This window comes from Pogoniulus pusillus, chromosome 26 (assembly GCF_015220805.1).
Source record: "Pogoniulus pusillus isolate bPogPus1 chromosome 26, bPogPus1.pri, whole genome shotgun sequence".
NCBI lineage: Eukaryota > Metazoa > Chordata > Aves > Piciformes > Lybiidae > Pogoniulus > Pogoniulus pusillus.
The window spans coordinates 19,653,185-19,667,590 of NC_087289.1; the positions used below are offsets into that span (position 1 = coordinate 19,653,185).

A 14,406-nucleotide genomic window follows, 5' to 3' on the forward strand; every position below is an offset into this window, starting at 1 on the left:
CTTTCATTTAACACTGAACGTGCTGTGAGATTGCTGGCATGCTGAATCAAAACAGGCATTTCTGAAGTAATGCTGATTTACTGACTTAAATGTCTATTTCTGTATCCACAATGGGATGATAATACACAAGCAGAAGTGCAGCATAAAATGGCTTTGATGAATTCACCTACAGTGCAATACAAATGAAGGAAGGGGCCATAAAGGATTAAATGAGATGAAAACCTGTTACCTGCAGATAGTGATGGTAGTCGTAGAAGACATGAGGGCTACGAACTGGACATGTATTTGCCTCCAGATTAAAGTACTTTGAAAGAGTCTCCTTCTGGTCTGTAGGAAGGAAACAGGGGAAGGGGACAGTCTTCATCTTAAATATTATCTCGGACAGGAAACTTAGCCTTTACAGAAGAGCTAAGCAACCTCTCATCAAAGCCTAGCTGAGGACAGAAAAGAAATAAATAAAGCCTCATTCCTTTGCTAGGAACTCTGTGAAAGGGCACTGAGCTCTTGCAGCAAAGCCTCCGCTTGCTTTGTTCTTAAAAGGGCTAAAACTGTCCTGGTCCCTCCCTGGGGACAGGGATGTGTTGGATGCAGTCTCATGTACCTTTAAGCTGTTAGAATGGCATTCTGTTCCTACAAGCAGACTCCACATTGCCAAACATGTTCCTGCTGTGCTTCCGTGTCCTCAGCACAAGAGCTGTGCTGCCTGAGAGGAGTCATGCTCATCCTCTTCTCATTTAGACACACAACGTTTTGCCCTTAAGGTCAGAAGTAAAAGAAGAGGGTTCAGCCAGCTCCTTGCTTGGCCTTCCTTGATGCTGGCCTGCATACAACAACTGGAGCTCAAACCCAAAGTACGTTTGCACCCCTAAGAGAGATGCAGTTTACACCCTTTGCTGATACAACCTTTCCACTGCTGTGACTAGAACAAGCTACAGTGACAAACTGTTGCTTCTTTTTTGTCAGCACTGCTTTGCCAAGCCATGCTACAATGTCTTGCTAGGATCATGGACTTGAATGAAAGCTCACCTCATCACAGAGCCCTAGCACGCTCCCATCAAGCGTGGTTTCCACCGCTGGATTAACCATCAAATATACACCATGGTATAAGGAAATGTCATCTTAAATCACATGTCCTACAGCAAGACTCAGGCGTTGTGCTGTGCTAACAGAACAGCTGTCTGAGAAAGCATCAGCTCCTGGAAGCAGAGGTAACGCCCAGCAATTCCCTCTGAATTATCTCATCTCTCAGCAAGTAACTAGTGCTTGGATTCTGAAGATCAGCAGTCACCACTGCAGGAAAAGCTTTTTGTGCATAATTAATATATAACTCACATCAAAAAATAAAGAAAAGGTGGTCTTGCTCCAACACAGATTCCTCAGGTAGTTACTTAACCAGACATGAAGTTTTCATGAATGGCATTTACTAAGATAACTCTTCAGTTCTCAGCAGCATCTTTATATTAAACACTCCTACTATGTAAAACACATCTAAAGAGTTCAAACAATTTTTACTTTAATTCATATTTTACCTGCAATGTGATATTTTCACTGATGATGTGGAAACACTTTAGAGAATTCTTTGAATGAAATATTTACCAGATGGGATTTACTAAAAAAAAAAAAAAAAAAAAAAAAAAAAAAAAAAAAGCCCAAGTCCAAAACCTCACTAATAAACTTAATGTAAATGTTTAGTAGCTGAAAACATTTTTCTTTAAGCAAGGCCTTACCAAATGAGATGACAGGTCCTTACACAAATGTGTGTCTGCACACCTTAATTTTTATTTCTCTCAGAAAGGATAAATCAAAAGGAACCAGGAGGGTCAGAGGGCAGTCTGCCTTTGAAGAGGAGAAAGGAGCAACAACTTTTAAGGAACAAGCAGAAAGAATGATTTCCCAGATACAGAGTTGCGATGTTATCTCTGCCACCATTTAAAGAGCAGAGGAAAAAAGAAGCTCTCGATATTCCTGGGAGGTCTGGCAGATTTACGCTTCTGGCTTCAGTCAGATTTTTACTTCCCAGTAACACACTGATATTGGATAGACTACAACCACACAGAACGGTTCTGCTTCCTGCAATATTAAATGGCATGTGAGAATGGAAAACAATCACAATGGCAGAAGACAGTTGCCTAAATCATTCACACCAGATGACCACATTTAAATGTACTCCAGCTTCTTTCTTCTCGTGTTTGGAGGGAATGTGCATTGGACAAGCTAGAGACACAGGGAATATGTATTGTAAGAGATAGAAACACTAATACACTCTAGCTTTTAAAATAGACGTTCCTAATATTTCTCATCATCCTCTACATCATTGTTCAGACATTTCCTTGCATCTAAACATACTTCCCAGTGACTATAACACCTCGTGATGGTGTGGATGCATTTCTACAACAACAAGGACTCCATCCTTCACAGGTAGGATACGCTGAATCCAATCCGTACGGCAAGAACACAGCTCTTAGAGGAGTGTAGTCCAGCTCGGTATTGCTCATGCATTAGTTAACTGGATGTGTGAAGCAGCAGTTAACAGGCACATTGGTAGATCAGATTCAGCTCTGTTTTGCCTCACAAACATAAAGTGATGCCACAAAGTTTTATTTCCTGATTTGCATAGTCAGATGAAACCTTGAAAGTTCTAGTAAGGTGATTGAAACCAACCACAGCTAAGGGATCCTGCATGTTTCCAGCATTTCACATGTGTTTCTTCAATAATTTTGTTCCAGTCAGACTCTAATATTCTTCTGCAACAAAAATAACCTGATTAAACATATTAGATTGCAAAGATAAAGGTAATTTAATAATTTAATTGTATCTATGTTATTCTTCCCCTGTACTCAGCACTGGTCAAGCCACACCTTGAGTACTGTGTCCAGTTCTGGGCTCCTCAATTCAAGAGAGATGTTGAGGTACTGGAAGGTGTCCAGAGAAAGGCGACAAAGGTGGTGAGGGGCCTGGAACACAAACCCTATGAGGAGAGGCTGAGGGAGCTGGGGGTGTGCAGCCTGCAGAAGAGGAGGCTCAGGGCAGAGCTCATTGCTGGCTACAACTACCTGAAGGGAGGCTGTAGCCAGGTGGGGTTGGTCTCTTCTCCCAGACAACCAGTAACAGAACAAGGGGACACGCCAGGAGAAGTCTAGGCTGGATGTTAGGAGGAAGTTCTTGCTGGAGAGAGTGATTGGCATTGGAATGGGCTGCCCAGGGAGGTGGTGGAGTCACCATCGCTGGAGGTGTTCAAGAAAAGCCTGGATGAGGCACTCAGTGCCATGGTCTTGTTGACTGGGTAGGGCTGGGGGACAGGTTGGACTGGATGAGCTTGGAGGACTCTTCCAACCTGGTTGATTCTATGGTTCTATGAACTATTTTGGACCTGCTTATGGAGAGTAAACAAAGCCTTGTAGAATGTTCATATTCTGAGTTCTTCCCAGTTCTAATTGCTCATTACTTCAATATATGCTGGAGCTAGCACTGTTTGAAACCAACGGAAACACTTCCACTGTGTAAGTGGGCTTTGTATGTTGGCTTTTCCCCCTTTGATCTTATTAGCACACATTTTCTTTGTATCTCTCACTAAACCATTGACTGGAAGGAAAAAAAAATTATACACACTAAAACAGAATGTTTATTCTCTCTTTAAGAGCTCATGTCCATACTTAGTCACCTAAGAAGTGGTAAACTTCAACAAGTTCCCAAAGACTGTTTTTAAGCTCCAAGTACCCTCAAATTTGATTTGGCAGTGTCTCAAAACCCAGGAGAATCAGCAGAACCACAGAAGTTGTTTCCATTTATTTTCTCCTTTTTTCTTCCAAAACAGCTCCCACGTTGAGATCCCTTTCCCTGCTCAGTGCTTGCATCTGCAGTAAGAATTATGAGACCAGATAAAACTACTTCATCTGAGTGCATCATAAGGCTTCTGTGTTTAATTTATGTTGATAATTTTGACAAGACACCAGATACCACCTGAGTAGATTCATGGAACCATAACACAACTCCTGGAGATTATCACTGTAAGTAAGGTAGCTGATGTTTAAATGCTGACCAATACTACTGCCAATGCAACAAGTTTGAGGAACCAGATTGGGCTACTTTATTGGTAGTATCAACTCTCACTATTTCATGCACAAGTGATTAATCCCATCAGCAAGCCAGGGGAAGGAGGTTGAACCGGTGACATTCCCCTCCATGTCCCATGCCTTTGCCTCAAAAGCAAGAGGCAGAGGATACAAGAGATAGATAAAGACACAAAACATAAATACATGCCTGCTGTGCTCTCATCCTTTCTCCCAGGATTTCTGGAAGACCGAGAAGCAGGCAAACTGGACTTTTGCTCCCATCCAATATGGGATCCTTATATTTCACATGGGAAGTGGCACGAGCAGCCAAAAGAAGTTAAAGCAGATTGTCTATAGCAGGAGCCCTAGAAAAATGGCTTTTGAGGCATTGTCACCTCCCTGGTTCTTTCAGTTAGATCATTCTGTTTACCTACACCTCCAGCAGGTGAGACATGAATGAGAGCAGAAACATTCCTCTTTGTGAAGCTCGTTCCCCTGATGTTCTGAGTGAACAGCTCACGTGCATTCTCAGGACTAGACCTATTCTTTTGTTGTTCAGCACATTGGGAAATAGACCACTTAATATATTATTGTGACAGCAATCCACCCATCTTAGAGTGGAGAAACAACAGGGCAGAAAACATGGTCTGGACAAAGCAAATTCTCATCAACATGTATCAGAGAATCAGTGTGACTGCTCAAGAGTTTCTGATTCCAGGCTTTTTCTGAGCCCTTAGACAACATCAGAACTCTACTTGTCCACATTCTCTGCAGCAGCAGCAGCACATACAGAAGGCCCTTTTGCTTTAGCAGGGCTCCTCTTGCTATACACTCTGTGGAAGGACATGTAGTTCCGGAAGCGCGATTGACCAGGTTGTCCGGATGCTGCCACCTTCACTATAGCAATACCAATAAAGACAGTAGAAGGTTAATATCCTGCCACCTTTACTGAGATCCTCTAATCATTCTTGACTAATTGTTGTTATAGGAGACAAGGTATTACTAAGTAATGTAGACTCCAGCCTGTGTAAGGAGACCACATGTCTCAGGATGTGTAATGGCATTCTTTGTATGTCTTAGGAATTTTGTAGTTGCATTAGTAGTAAACAAAGATGAATATTCCTTGTCTGGAGCATCAGCCAATGAATTGGAAGACTTGGGTTCTACATCCTGGTCTGACACTGACTTCCAGGGTGAACTTGGAAGAGCCATTTAGATTCCTGATGTATCTTGTATCTTTTAATGGGAAAACTGATATGAAATCAGGTAATTCAAAGTAACATAAGAATGTATAGACAGAGAATGATGATTGAAAGTCATAGAGGCAAGCTTAAGCCTGACAGTTGCTAGTTCTTGAATGCTAGATGATCAGCCTCCCCATTCTTTTAACTGCTCTTTTGGATTTAGTAAGGATGTCCAATTCCTTGATAGCACTGGAGAATGCAACCAAAGACAGCTTATGGACAGCTGCAAAAGCTGAAATTCAGCTCCTTGTCATCTTTGTCCCTCAATTCTGGAGTGATTTGAGCCAGACAAGCTGAAGTTACTTGGTGAAATGTCTGTCATCATATTTACCTGCTGTGGAGAGATCCTATATTCTCTGTGGAATCAGTTCCACGGCAAGTTAGCTATTGACTGGAAAACATTTGAAACTCTCCATGTATAGCCCTGTTTAAGGACAATTTGCTGTTGGATCCATGTAAGGGCACGTTGTGTAGGATGTTTGTTTGTCTTTTATGCTTTGACAGTGACTTCCATTCTTTCTCTGTCATTCCTCAGCAGTGAGGCTTTTTCTGATGAAGGCAAAGCCATAATAGACTAGACTACCCAGAGACACACAATAACCATGCAGTATGCAAGAAGAAAGAGAGAACTATTTTCATAACAGCATTAAATGAAATAGCCACATTTCCTGGCAGGGTAAAGAAAACAGGAAAAGCAGAGAAATGACATCTCTGATAGATGTAGGCTAAAGAGGGGAATTCCAGATACACTTGAATTCTAGATTTCTTCTCATCATGGTGATGAGGAGACATACACAAGACTTTGTGGTTATTAACTGCTGGCATTTAATGGAACTAATCGACTCAAACCTGTGCCTTAGTTTATATATTTTGCTCTTTGTTGGGCTAATGTAAAAATGTTTATCAAGTAAGAAATACTGTCTGGAGAAGATGCCTATCTTCCCCAGATAAAACTTTGCTTTACAAGATGCAGTTGCACGTGTGCAACCTCGGTAGAACACATGTTGGTGTGATACACAACCTAACTTCAGCAGGGGTGGCTCCATACCGCTGGGGCAGCACCGGCACTTTGGTCACCTGTTGTGCTCAGACTGTACAATCTCCAAGGGCAGTGCCTCCAGCTGACAGTTCAAATAGACTCTTTCTCACAGCAAGACCTCTATCTAATACAGTGGGGATTCTGGTAATGTCAAGCTGTACGCTGCTTTAACAGATATATTTCTATATCCATTACTCAGTCCTTCCTTACCTTCATATCATGAGATTTCCACTGTCCAGCTGGGATATTTGGAGATTCAGCACACCAAGGAAAAAAACATCCTGCCTCTCTGAACCTTGGAGGGAGATGTCTGTACCTAACAGCTCGCCAGCCTAAGGAGCTGAATCAATCCTGAAATCCTTCGGAGCAGGTATGAGGTCTTTGTGCTAAGCAAGGAAGCTATTTCATCACCAGTAAGAACCATATTGGCATCCTACAGCTAACTGTTTCACAGTAAACTCCGATTCGTGTGTGGTATATGCATTGAGTGAAGTGAAAAGAAAAGTGCATCAATATTTATGTTAGTTAATTGTGTTTATGCTAAAAGTTACAGTGTTTGTTTAATGACTTTACAACATCTGTAAACTTGGCTTCTGGATAAAAGCTTGACAATGACGTTTAGGGTTCCAGCCACGTGTTTCTGCCACTCACTGGTAGCACTCCTGCAGACAATCCAGGCCTGTGTTACTCTCAGGTATCTAGCAAAGCTGTACTTGCTATGCCTCAAATAGCCACTGAAACATCTCGCTGAAAACACAGCAGTGGGCAGCTTTCCTTCTCTGTGGCTGAGAGCAAAGGTTTTGACATTGAACCTGAGGGTCTTTTATTCTGCATTTATTTCTGCATCTCTTCAAATAGGTTGGTTGTTGGGTTTGTTTGGTTTCAGTTTTCCTTTTAAAAGAAAACAGATTGCTTGAATGTTATTTTTCTCTGATTCATGAGCTCTTTCCCTGGGCTTAGCTCTGACAAAAATCAGGCCAGTTGTAACACTTCCTGAATCAAACTTCAAATCAGAGCTAGAGACATACGTAAAGTTTTGCCACTTTGTAGTATCAGAAAGTTTGGCCTTTAGTGTGTGGTCCAGAAGCCATTAAGACACCATGGTCACTGGTAAATTCTGCCGAAATCCTGGATTTAAAGAGAGCTGCCTCAGACATATTCCCTGCAGCTGGTGCTACAAGCAACAGATACAGCTTTGCCCTGGGTTTCTAGAAATATCCAGCCCTGAACAGATTTTACACCTATCTTAAGGATAATCACTTCCTTGTCAGCTTAGGACTTCACTCTGTGTAGTTCTTACAAAACTCAGATTTGTAGTAGTAAAAATTTCCTAAGATCAGCTGTTGTCATCAGACAGCCTCAGCCTGCACCTTCCACTTCAGCTTCTGTTTCTTGACAACAGCCACCATTAAAAGGTGACAAATCTCTGCTTCAGAGCATTCTCAGCAATGTTATGCTTTGCCTTCAGGAATGTCATGGTAGAAGTGTCTATCTGCAAAACTAAGCATGAAAGCTGGGCCAGCTCTGGGCAGACTCTGGCTGTAAGAGAAGTCTCTATTAAACGGGAGCAGGAGTTCACAGTTTACCGAGTTCTGTAGCAGAGCATGTCTCTGCTCAGTACTTGACCACAGCAGAGCACCTACGCCTGCATTTACCATTGAGCAGTTAGTTCAGTGCTAAAATAAACATGCTCTTAAGAGCTCTGATGGACTGCAGCCTTTTTGCATGAGCAGGAATTGTACTGACAAGCAAACTGTTCATGAAAAAGTGCCACCACGCAGCACGCCCAGTCTCACAGTTGGTATCACGGAGACTGATCTGAACATGCAAGCTGAAATGCTTTCTCCGTTAGAATTTTGTATGGGTTTTCTATTTCTTTTCGTCAGGGTTTAAATGTGAGAACACTCTGACATTGTTGAGGCTTGTCCTTAACAGGCAAGATAAATTTCAGATTCATTCTATCAGTTGTTTCTAATGAGAACTGTAAACAAGTCGGATCTTTCTGCGGTGCCCTCGAACAAGATCTTCCATTCACAGTGATAGGGGCCAGGGACATACAATGTAGGTAAGTCACAAGTGTTTTCTCACATGCACAGCAGAAACAGGCTTTGGGCATGGCCACTGAAACTACCATTGATTAGAAAAACTGATTGAAATTGGACCCTGCTGCTACTGACATTTCATCTTCATTTTTATGCATATCAGAATAGAATCATAGAATCAAACAGGTTGGAAGAGATGTCCAAGATCATCCAGTCCAACCTGTCCCCCAGCCCTATCCAGTCAACCAGACCATGGCACTAAGTGCCTCATCCAGGCTTTTCTTGAACACCTCCAGGAACAGTGACTCCACCACCTCCCTGGGCAGCCCATTCCAATGCCAATCATTCTCTCTGCCAACAACTTCTTCCTAACATCCAGCCTAGACCTCCCCCAGCACAACTTGAGACTGTGTCCCCTTGTTCTATTGGTGGTTGCCTGGCAAAGGAGACCAACCCCCACCTGGCTACAACCTCCCTTCAGGTAGTTGTAGCCAGCAATGAGGTCAGCCCTGAGCCTCCTCTTCTGCAGGCTGCACACCGCCAGCTCCCTCAGCCTCTCCTCATAGGGTTTGTGTTCCAGGCCTAATTCAGAAGCTCCGAGCTATTGGCATTGGGATTGACTAGACTGTGCTAAGTTTAGAACTACACAGCTACTACTACCAAAACTGGTGCAAAGAACCAGGAAAGGAAGACTGCCTTTCAGTTCAGTGCTGTAGCTCCAGGAACTGAAGTTCACTCATTCTGGAGTGATTTAGAGAGTCAGCTAAGATACTAAGAGTAACAGTGCTTTAATAGTTAAACCTGCTTTTGAGTTTCAAGGTTCTAGATACAGATGTACACAAAGAAATTTTTAGATGCTTTTTGTTTTCCCCCATTAGCTTCCAAAAGCTTATTTTGCATATGCTAAAGATAAATCATGGGGGATTTGGTTAAACAAAGACTGCTTTCTTTCTTGGGGGTGCAGACCCATGGTATGACACTGAGAGATGCTGTACAAGGTGGAATATGTTTCCATTTTTTTGCAAGCAGATGCAAGGCTGTTCCTGACTGTCCTCTGCACTGACTAGAAACCAGGCTGTCAGAGACAGTGCTTGCTGAACCTGACTATCCTCAGTCCTCCTGAGAAGCAGAAATTATTGTTGCCAACCAAATGCAGGTACAGTGCTCACATTCAGACCATCCTAAAAGCTATCACCTGCATTGGCATTTGGAGACTGGGTAAGCATATCGAACCCCCAAACCAGAGTCGCAGCGTACGCATGACAAACACGAAGCCAGCGCTACGCAGTAGGTGTGTATGCTTGGGAAAACCTCTGACTTCACACTAGTTCTTGAATGTAACCAACCACGCCAGCTTTCTCCTCATTCATTCCTCATTGAGAGGCACTTCATTACAGAAAGCTTCTAATCAAGTCTTAAGTGCTTTTGAGCCCACAGTTTGCACACAGTCAGGGGCACATTTTGCATCTTGCTGTTGGCAGGCCTGATGCATTCCATCGCGCATGGCCATGATGCCTTCTCAGAGATCTAGTTAGATCCAAGGCACATGGCTCCAGCAGGTATGTAAGAACACAGCTGCCCACAATGCTCTGATCTTTATATGGTAGCTCATGAGTTTAGAGAACTGACTTTATGCATGTGCTATAAACAAACTATGTAACACCCAGTCTTTAAGGTTCACAATCCTTATCAGCATCACACCTAGAAATGGTTTCTTGGGAAGGTTAAGGTTACCTTGGGTGATAGGAACAACTCAGGAATGCTGATTTCGAAAGGCATATCTTGGACATTTGTCTCTAAAAGGATGCTTAATAAGGCAGATGTTTTTCATCCACTGCTGAGTTCACAGTACTGCATACTCACTGTCTGCATGTTCTCTGTAACTCTAATCATTCACATGCAATCCTAAAAAGGGGTGCTACAGCCTGAGTTGAATTCCATCTTGTTGACACAACCCACTTTCGCTGTTACTAGGGCAAAAACTTTACTATGCTGTAATTAATCTGGCCTGAGACTTAAGAATGTCATTAAAGTAGTTTGCTGTCTCTTTTAAATTCTACATTAATCTATAATAGAGTGTAAAAAGCAGAGCAAAATTAAAATCAAATGCAGTGATAGCTTCCAAACACGAAAAACAGTCTTACAAACATCAATAATGGAATATTAGTATACTAGAAAGCCTAAACAAATGTGTTAGGAGAAGAACTTGGCTTTCTGCACTCTGTACAAAACATACGGTGACGCTAGGAGAAAACCCCTGTTGGCAAAGTTAGCTAAGGACCATCATAATGAAAGGACAAAGAACTTCAAAATTAAAAGATAAAGGCTAAATGCCTGCAAAAACCCAGCTGGATTGTTGGAGCCAAATGCATCTGCAGCACTTTTGCCAAGCCTCTTCATGTGAAGCGCTAAGAGACTTTTCAAGTGGCTTTTTGTCTACTTGATGTGAACATAGGCTGCAGTAACAATACTTGCAATATTCAGAGGTTTTGAAGAGTCTTTCATGCAAGGACTGAACTCCCATTTATCTGTGAGAAAAGCATTGCAGTTGTGGTAGGAGACAACTCATTTGCAAAGGGTGATAAAACACTAGGATTTAAAATGTCAGTTTATGATTAATCAGTCCTTACTATAGAGGGGAAAAATACCCAAGAGAAACCAGCTCACTCTACTTCTCTAGTAGCCACCTCATATTTATTACTTTAAAGAAGGATTCACGTAAGATACATTTACCTTCTCCATTTTCAGAGGCCTGAAGAAGCAGAAGCATTAGTAGATTGCAAGAGGCAATGCCTTGGTTTAAAATCCTCTCCCTGCAGCATGTGCATGTTCACTGGACAAATTGCTCTTGCATAAAGGCAGGGGAAATTCTCAGCTAAATTACTTGAGGATAATTTGGTGTTGGGAAACCTCTGTTTGCCTTTAGCGAGCGGAATTAAAGGAGCTCAGTTTGCAGTAATGCTTAGAATTGGCAGCTAAGGCTTGGACCTTAGAGAGTGCAAGTCCATTTTTCTCATCAGACAGGAGAAGCCAGATGTTGAGAACTATTCAGAGCACGTGGAGTGCCAAGCTTTCTCCATCTGGCCAGAGGCACCACTATTGGAGCATGGAGAAAGAGAAGATTTGGACTCCCCTTTTATGGGAAGTATTTGCCTCGGTAGCTACATCTCCCAGGACCACTCATTATCAGTGTTATTACTGAACTGAGTAGCTTCCTCATGGTCTCAAAAACTCACTTTACTTGTCCAAACACTTTACAGAAAACAAAACCATGGGGCACAACTCTTTTCAAAGTCACTCTCATGCAACAAACAAAAAAATGGTTCTGCAAAGCCTGGAAGCATGGACAACAAAATGCCTTGCTGCTTCAGGTCAGGCTTCATGCTACCATGGTGACACAGCTCCTGAACAGCACGGACAGGCACAGCAGACAGCCTGTAAATGCTCTCCCAGATATACTCAGAACCTGCAAACCCTGGGCTACAGCCATAGGAAGGTCAGAACTGATCTGTTTCTGATAGCAAGTGCTTTAAGGTGCTTAATCAAGAGGTTCAAACTAGCTATTAACTAATTGCATTAAAGAAGCATGAGAGGACCTGAGCTGGAGGATGTAAATAAAAACAAAGCAAAATATGTTAAGAAAAAGAGAAACAGTTGGTGGCAAAAGACTTTGCTAATCATAAACTAAGACACTAATTAAGGAGAAGGGATGAGTCCTTGACAAAAGATCAGATAATTATTGAAATTCAGGGCAAAACTCTTGGAATGAGATTTAAGAAACTCCAGAAATTAACATTTGCCAAGGTAAGGAATTCACGCTGTCCAAGAATGGAGTTTGTGGAAACAGCCAACTCTGACACAGTATCTCCTAAACAGAATCCAAAATACTGTAAGAAAACAGGCAGAATACAGACAGAGTTCACCAAAACTAACTCAAACCTATCTGTGGCAATGCCTGACAGTAAGAGAAAAGCAGAAGACTTTTGGTGGGTGGCATCACTTTGAAAATGGTTCTCAGCAGCAGGGGTGTTGTGGAGGGGGATTCTGTGACCTTCGCCTGTTTGGCAGAGGGGAGAAATCAGTGAATGCCAGAGGATATTTATCAAAATAGAGATATTTATTAAACTCCAATATTTCAATTCTCGCCACCCCCAACCACTGAACTTCAATATTAAATTGTTCTTTACACGATTATGAAGACACTATGGGAATATCTATCTACAGAAACTTATTAACCACTAGCAAACATCTCACACTATACACAGAGAGAGTTTTCCCTGCGGCTTAATGCCACCTGGGGTCTTATCCTATTTGCCCAGCAAAGCTGAGCTGAAAGCTGCTCTCTGCTTTATGGCAGAGGTAATAGAAATTACAGAGACATCTACTCACAGTTCTTATCAATCACCCTCCAGGGCTGCCTCAGCCTGTGCCCAGTGTCCAATTCTTCAGGGTCTCTGCCTGTGGACTCTGAGGCTGGAATCCTCTGGTTTCAGGGGAAATGGCAGTCTCTGACCTTACTGCTGCTGGCTCCTGCTGGCTGCTCTCTCCAGGGGCACACAGGCAGGATCTCCAGGTGCAGAGGCAGGACTCTGTGCAGTCTGAGCACAGGTCCAACGCTGGCTAAAGGCAGGCACACAGCTGCAAGGCAGTATGCAGGCAGGCAGGCAAGCATGTGGGGGAGCCACAAGCAATGTGGGGCAGGCTGCAGGTGAGCCTGTGCACCCCTATTTATCAACTGTGGGCTGAGAGTCAATGGCCTCATTGGCCACTCGAATGCCCAATCAGGTTGGCAGTCAGCCAAACCTCACCATACTGGGCAAAGCCACAGGCCTGGACTCCAAATATGGGAATCACCTGGGCCCAGCACCAGGCAGGCACAAGCTGGGCGTGTGGGGATTGCACAATCAGGTGTCCTGGGCAACTGACTCTATGGCCCTGGTCTGTTGTGTCCCTTTGTGCTTGTTCACCCCTGGTGCAGGCAGAGAGACATGTCCAGGCAGAGCAGGCATAAAGAAGCCTGCTTTTGGGCCTACAGGCCCTCCACAACAAGGGGATGGCTCAGACAGAAAGAAGAGCAAATGTACTTTTGGGGAGTAATGGACAACACAGTTAATGACTGAGGCATCAATCTGGAAGCACACAAACCACTATCTCCTTCTGACTGGATGTTAGAGATTATAGCCATGTATCACCAGAAAAGAACCAAAGCATGTAAGAATAAACATTAATAGAGGAGTGAAAAATAAGCAGGTGATACTTACAAACAAGGTGATATTTTCAGAAATAACAGAAGTAAGCCCAAAGAGGTAACATCCGATGTGTGCAGCGCTTGCGTGCCAGCAGTCTTCTCTTGGGGAGACATCTCATCCTTTCTGTGCAATGCCCAGTACCAGAAATGAGGCACTTGAAAATGTGTTACAAATTTCAAAGGCCTAAGACACAGTTCTACTTCAACCCACGGGGCAGGAAGGCAATGGGAGTGTAAGCTCAGACATCTGTTTTTGTAGCACTGCTAGAAAATGTTGCCAAAATATCTACCTACCTAAATGGAGCACCACAATGTTCAGATGATGACCTGAAAATGGTCTTACCAAACCATAAGTAACTATAGTGTGACATTGCCTGTCATGCATGGCTCATGCTTTGCTCAGGATGAAAGCCAACAAACAAAAGGTCACTGTGTATGAAGAAGATGCCTAAATCACTAAGGACTGCCAACTCACAGGTAACAGGCTGTTGTGGTAGGCCTCATAGGTAGGCTTATACATGTCCTGCCTTTTTCTGCTCCACCAGAGAGGCAAGCATGGGAAACAGACACAAAAGGACCTGGAGCCACTGAGTCTGGCCTGCCCAGGGTCCTGTGGTGTAAGGTGCACACACTTAGCTTGTGCCTGCCAGGTGCAAGGCTGTGCTGCACCCAAATTAGGGAAAAGTGAGCCTGTGGCTTTGCCTGATATGGTTTGGTTTGGCTAACTGCCATCCTGAGTGGCTGTTCTGTGGCCAAAGGGCAATTAACCTCGGCCCACATT

The 14,406-nt window shown here is 43.2% G+C and overlaps 2 long non-coding RNA genes across 2 annotated transcripts in view; both read right to left on the reverse strand.

The window, feature by feature from the left end:
- LOC135187067 (uncharacterized) overlaps positions 1–14,406 on the reverse strand; it is a 128,868-nt gene that overhangs the window by 73,189 nt on the left and 41,273 nt on the right. The window lies entirely within an intron of this gene.
- Positions 1,756–13,041, reverse strand: LOC135186936 (uncharacterized). The gene is made up of 2 exons (XR_010307150.1): positions 12,767–13,041; positions 1,756–2,744 (listed from the first exon to the last, which is right to left on the reverse strand). It is a non-coding gene; the product is annotated as an uncharacterized LOC135186936 (long non-coding RNA).